The sequence below is a fragment of the Penaeus vannamei genome, chromosome 2, assembly GCF_042767895.1.
Source record: "Penaeus vannamei isolate JL-2024 chromosome 2, ASM4276789v1, whole genome shotgun sequence".
NCBI lineage: Eukaryota > Metazoa > Arthropoda > Malacostraca > Decapoda > Penaeidae > Penaeus > Penaeus vannamei.
In genome coordinates, this window is record NC_091550.1 from 12,935,817 (window position 1) to 12,943,316 (window position 7,500).

The 7,500-nt window shown below is 36.6% G+C and overlaps 1 protein-coding gene across 3 annotated transcripts in view; it reads right to left on the reverse strand.

Moving 5' to 3' along the window:
- LOC113805355 (uncharacterized) overlaps positions 1-7,500 on the reverse strand; it is a 146,995-nt gene that overhangs the window by 28,092 nt on the left and 111,403 nt on the right. The gene's annotated exons all lie outside the window — the stretch shown is intronic.

The window sequence follows — 7,500 nt, forward strand, 5'->3', positions numbered from 1 at the left end:
GGGAGGGAGGGGAGGAACGGGAGGGAGGGAGGGAAAGAGGGGGGGGGGCAAAGTAAGAGAGGATATAGGGAAGGAGGGAAGAAGGGAAGGTGTGAGGGAGGGAGGGAAGGATGAAGGAAGGTAGGTGGGTAGCAAGGGGAAGGGGAAGAGGAAGGAAGGGAAGAAAGGAAGAAGGGAGGGAAGGAGGCCAGGAAGGGGAGAGAAAGAAAAAGAGAGGATGAGAAAAGGAAAGGAAAAAAGAAGAGAGGGAAGATTTGACGTATCAAAAGAGAGAGACTGAGAAAGAAACAAATAGAAACAGACATATTAAAAGACAGTGTGAAGCAAAATCAAAACAAGATAAGACAAGGAACAGAGACAAAGGCAACAAAAGCAGAACAAAGCACAGACATATTTGGTTGTGTATTTATGTTCTCGACTCCAGGACACGTATGTGCTTGAGTCCGAATAAAGAACATTTGGTTAAGCAAACTTGCGCGTCACTCCTGGCCGCTCAGGAGGAGTGCTCAAGATTGTTTTCATTTAATCTATCTATATCTATCTATACATATTATCAATGCATGTTATCATAATTATCATTATTATTACAATTAACTGTTATCATTAACATTATCATTACTGTGGTCTTTTGTATTACCGGTATTATAATATTTTTTATTATAATTATCATTATTTACGTTAATTATAGTTTCTAATGGTTTTATCTGCTTTAGTAATACTAATAATACTATTAGCTTAAATATACTCAATACTGCTATCATCGAAATTTTCCTATTGTTCCTGTAACCACTACATCATTAACTGTAACACTACTGCTATTATTTACATATCATCAATATCATTACTGCTATTGGGATCATTACAATTATTAGGTTAACTACTAGTAGCAGCAAGAGTAGTAGTAGTATGATATTCACAGCATTATTATCATTCGCAGTATCATCGTTACTGATATTATTATTATCAAATTCAGCATCAGTAAACAGTCATTACGCCAACACTGCTGTGATAGTAATTCCGTTATGATAATATTCTTCAGATCGTGGTGATGACAATCATTATACATAATATTATTGTTATTATCATTACTGTCTAGCGTAATCATTTCCAGGATTGTTAATGGCAACAGTTAAAGTTGGTATAGCTGTTAATGCTATATTTGTTATCTTTAGGTGGAGAGAGATAAATAATGACGATAATTTGTAAAACACATACATGTTCATGTAATTTTTTTTGCCATAGTGGTGGTAGTAGTATAGTAGCAGAAGTAATAATGATAATGGTTATCATTATATTAATTATGATATATTGATAATAATGATAATTAGTATTATTACTATACAACAATAATAACAATAAGGATAATAATAACAACAATAATAACAATAGTAATTATAATGGTAATGATGATAAAAATTATGATAATGATGATGACAATAACAACAATAATAATAACAATAATAATATTGATAATATTAAGTATAGAAATAATGATGACAATCATAATGATAAGAATTATAATATAAATAAAATCAACAGTTAATAACAATAACAATAATGATAACAAAGATCATGGTAATAATAATAACAGCAGTAACAAAAATGACTATGAGTAAAAATAATAATAATAATAATTATACTAGTATGATAATATTAACAATAATAATAATAGTAATAGTATTAACAATAATAATATTGATAATGATGCCAATGACATCAATGATAGTAATACTAATAATGATCATGACAGCAACAATAATAATGATCATTGCAATAACGAAAATAATTATCATAATAATGATAATAATAATAATCATAATCATAATAAAATAATAATAATAATAATAATAATAATAATGATAATAATAATAGTAGTAGTAGTAATAATAATAATAATAATAATAATGATAATAATAATAATAATAATAATAATAATAATAATAATAATAATAATAATAATAATACTAATAATAATAATGATAATAATAATAGGAGGATCAATAATCATAATAATAGCACTAACAACAACAGCAACAACAACAATAATAATAATACTAACAATAATAATGAAAATTATAATATCAATATTAATAATAATAACACGAAGAATAACAATGATAGTAATGATAACAGCAACACTAACAATAAAATGTTAATTATAATAATGACAATGATAATATTGATGATGATAATATTGGCAATTATAACAATAGAAGATGTTGATGGCACTTGTAGTAATCCCAATAATCATAACAAAAATGAGTGTTATTAACTATTATTGCCACTTAAATATTGTCATTATCACAATTTCCATTATTATCATTACTGTCATCATTACACCTGACGTTTCAGTTGATGTTATCATTATGAGTATCATTACACGTACTTTGACATTATTCCTATTGTTGTTACTACTATCATTAGTGAAGCGTTCAGTTAATTATATAAACGGAATTCTCCCTAACTCACGTGTCCGAAATTCCGCACATTCATCGTGCACATGACCAAGTTTTTCCGTTTATCTTTTTTATCATATCTTTTTTAGAAGTTTGTCCTTATTCGTAAGATTCCTATTGATAATAACAGTAAAATAAATGTCAACAGAATTATGAAAAAATGCGAATTCGCCTCAAACTTCAAACTCCCTCGAAATCCACGGACGAGACTAAAACGGATCCACGCTAGTCCCATATGTTGACCGGTTTCGGAGCAAAAACTAGAACGTATCCACATTACCCCGTCTGCCTGCCCATACCTCGTCCGAGTTCATAGGGAATCTGCACGTAGTTGACAACAGGGAGTTGGTAATAATGGGAAAGGTATGGGGATGAAATGTAGGCCATGACGAAAAAATATATATATGCTAGAAAGATGTGGAGAATAGACAGAAAGAGAGAATTGGAGAGAGAAGAAAATATATGTACAGACATACCGTAAGGAATGATAAAAGTATCAAAATTGGAACTGAACCAAATGCATTACAAGGTTAAAGGATAGAACGGTAAATAACGATCAGAACAAGAATAATGCAAAATAGAAAGATAAAGAAGAAAAAATACGAGACAGACACACGATAAACAAGAATAACTCGAGGGACGTGACACAACGGGATATACTTTATATAAAAGATAACGCAAAGAAGGATCATGAATATTATGGATAATGCAATAAGATCGAAAAGAAGTAAGAAGAAGAGGAAAGAGAAGAATAAGAAGAGGAAGAAGAGGTGGAGACAGGTGTATAACTAGGTCGTTGGTGGTCGAGACGGCCGTGGCGCCTTGGGTCGACGACTTCACAGGACGAGATCGCATCGTCTACCCCCTCCTCCCTCCTCACCCCCCCCTCCCACCCACCCAACCCTCCGAGATCCACCTCCTCTTCCTCTTTTCCTCCTTATTCCTTGTTTTCTGTTTTCTTCCTTCTTTTAATTTCCCCCTTTCATTTTCCTCTTTCGGCTTAGAATCTACACTTTCTTTATCCATCTTCTTCTCCTCCTCTTCTTCCTTACTTCCTTTTCCTTTTCATCCATAATTTCCTCTTCCTCTTCTCCTTTTTGCTCACTCTGTCATTCCTCACGCTAATTCACGCCTCGTAATTAACCACATTTTATGCATACTTCGAGCTGTCTGTGTTCCCTCGAATGGCCACTCCAATTAGTTTTACATATTTATCAATTAGCTATATAAAACAAAAGAGCATCAGTGAGTCGAAAGCCACGAGAGAATCCATTTCTCATAAATTGATTAATTTATCGGTATCATCCCTTATTATCATATCTCCCTTGATTCTTTATTTCCTCTCCTTAGCCTTGTCTATTCGTCATGCTCCCGCAACCGATGTGACTTCATTTGTAAAACTCAGGCAATGTCGCTGAGTCATTCATGACGTCATGCTCGCTATCATAAGGAATGCGTTATATATTGCACAAAAAAGTGCGATCGTTATCACTCCCATTCACTATAGATAAAATATAATTGGTCTCGAAGATACCGCGAGCTCTTAACAAGCACTACTAGCCAATGAATCGCTATAATAAAGATCAATGGAATATCTACACTTATCCACGAATTGCAGAGATGGACAGAGACTATGGAAGTCATTTCAACCGCGCAGGGCATGGGCGATGGGCTACGTCCCTGTGGAGAAATGGGCATAGCCACAATTACCAATTCTCCACATCCATTGCCCTTGCATTCGCCTCCGCTCCTTGTTACCAATTTGCACATTTTCAGCTCGGATAATTGTGCTGGAAAATGTATCTATGCGATTGGAGGTACAAGTGTGATTGCTAAGGTAAGGACGAAATAACTTTATTTAGTCGAGGAGGTACAGTCCATGTAGTTATCATATTCTAACTGATGATTTCTTCCTAAACATGGATGCATGGACATAAATAGACAGAGGACAGAAAAACAGGTTCCTGCAAGGTCATACGAAATCAAGAAACAGACCTTACGACGCAGTTGCCAAAGATATCAGGTCATTTTTTTCCCAGTAAGTTTAAGCCATTCCTCCCAAACACCTTCTCCCCAAGAAAACACACACACACACACACACACACACAAACACACACACACACACACACACACACACACACACACACACACACACACACACACACGCACGCACACACGCACACGCACACACACACACACGCACACGCACACACACACGCGCACACACACACACAAAACAAACAACTAAACATCACCCAAGAGCCAGAAAAAAACAAGACCTCCCTAATCCCATCAACTCTGGACAGCCTATAAATACAATGAATAGAAGAGAACCTGCTTCAGTGTCCCGACGTCGCCGAAAGGGGATATCACGTTGGGCAAGATTCAATGGGGAGTTTGACTTGGAATGGGGAGGGAGTGGGGGGAGGGGGAGAAATGGGGTGATTGTAGGTGATAGTGACAGGGGGGAGGACTAGATGAGGATCAGTGGTCGATCCACAAATTGATGATGGGTTTTAAGGGGTTGAAAATGGCTGGAGGATACGATTTATTACAGGTCCAAGAGAGCCAGTAAGATATAAGGTATATGCCACGAGGGGCGGAGCGAGGATAGGAAGAGAGTATCTATAAAAAATGAATCTAAAAAAAGGAATAAATACACAAATAAATCCCTAAATCAATAAATAGAGAAAAGAATAGAGAACAGGAAAGAAATATGAGAGGCCCTATGCTAAAAATACTATGAAAAAAACAAAACGAAACAGAACTTGAAGTAAATCAGAGCAGCAAAATGAGGAATGCGACGCCAGGAGAACGAAATGACCAAAATAACAGGTTTCTGTAGCAGCGGGTGACACGCCGCGGAGACTGCTGTTTACTTCCGCATCCCTTTGCTCCACTTTTCGCAATTTGTCCGTCTTTCTGCATTTTTACTTTTGCGTATATTTTATTCTTCTCTCTAAATAGCCTTATCCAAGAGATCTGTTGTACTGCAAATCACATAGGATTTATAACGTTCCTCTAACTAAATAGCCTTACTCAATAGATCTGTTGTAATGAAAATCACATAGGATTTATAACGTTCTTCTCTCCAAATAGCCTTTCCCAATAGATCTGTTGCCGAAGCCTGAAGTCGAAGACGTACTGCAAATCACATAGGAAAATTTTGTAACCAGGAAATAGAAGAACAATCCGTAAATGGCTTGCACGATCAATGGCAATGCAGGACAGTGCAACGCCCAGACTAAAGATGGACCTCCTCAGGTAACAGTCTGCCCAACACAAGCCCACATAATGAGTTTTTTATTTCTATTTTCATTTTTACAAGGAGTTGGGGAGTGACTGTCCAGGGGAAGGTGTTGTGAGGTCATATGTCATGATAAAGCTTAGCAAGAAATCGGCGTCTTTAGTTTTGTGCTTTGGAGAATGTATGATGTTTTGGCGCACACACACACACACACACACACACACACACACACACACACACACACACACACACACACACACACACAGACACACACACACACACACACACACACACACACACACACGCACGCACACACGTAGCACAGCACGCGTAGCACAGTGAACTCCTACTTTGTTTTCCTTCTATACCTTCAATCCCTTCTTTATTCATTCTACTCCCCAAACTAACTGGCACTCTCTTGAAAGTAAACAGAACACAGAAGCGGTTGGGTGCCTCGGTGGAGAGTGCCTGAGTATAGGCTCTTCTTACCCATATCCCTATTCTTGTTTTTCCTAAAATGTGATAAAAGGAGTAGTTATTCTCATTTTTCCTTCTCTCTCTTACTAACCTTTATCACTTGGTTATTCTTATGATTTGTCTTATTCCATCTTTATTACCCTTTTTCCTTTTTCTGTTCTTTTTACTCACAAGTTTACGTAATCCTCTGCCGATCTGTCACCCCAATATCCTGAATGTCTACTCAAGCGTCTGAAAGCCTGCCTGCCTTGTTTGTTTGTTTTCTTCCTTTATCTGATACGTCTGTCGGTTTCCTGTCGGTCTGGTATCTTTTTCTCCGCGTCTTTGTTCTTGCCGACACCACAGACCAACATAGACACGCTGTGCACTTAAGGAAATAACAATCTTCCTATGAAACCGTCAGGAACCGAATTCTTTTTACGGTATACCTAAACGTATCATGGTTCGTTCCTGTGGCGTTTACTCTTTTATCTCCATTATTTGTTCTCTTCCAGGACTACATTGTTTTCGTTCATTCACTATGTATCAAATTTATTTATTTATTCATCATGTTCTTCAACCTTCTCGCCATTCCGACAGCCAGTGTCCCGAAACTACACCGGAGGAAGATTACGTGAGATTAGTTGAGGTTACTTCCTTGCAGTTCGTATCGGCAACAGAGTCTTCGCTTTCAAGACGGCTTTTGTTTGGACTTTTAAGACGCTTCGGGTTGTTCGCACGAGAAAGGCTAGCTGATTTATTACGTTCATAAAATCCTTATTTACTGGATTCTTTCATTTTATTCCCTACAAGAGTAATGGTATAATCAAACTATTAGGTAGTTATTGTACTGAAGTTTATTAATATAAATAGTCTACTTTGATAAATCGCATATTTAAAAGTTATTATCTAAGAGATGATTTAATAATTCTAAATATTTCAGCAAAAAGCGTTTCTTCTCTTTTTCACCGTTTCAGCTTTGACTTACCGCTTCCCGTTTTCTATTTCGAGCCATAAAATCGCAGAACAAGGAATCTGATAACCTGGTTTGGTTCTAGAAAATTATACCTCTTGGCTCTCCTCTATAGCGTAATTTTCTTTCATCTCTTGTTATCTGTAATCTTCCCTTCGGAAATCTACATGAAAATATAAGGAATGTGATCGTGTAACATTGTCTACTTTACTGCCGCACGATGAGTGAGGTCGTACTGATAACGTCTCGGGTCGTTTGTCTTGTTTTGTGTCGTTGCCGCAAAGTATGTGGCAGTAACACCACTCCTTTCATTCGTGTGTGCGTGGGCCTATGTAAGTGTTATGTCAAATGTTAAGTGCGCGTGTGTG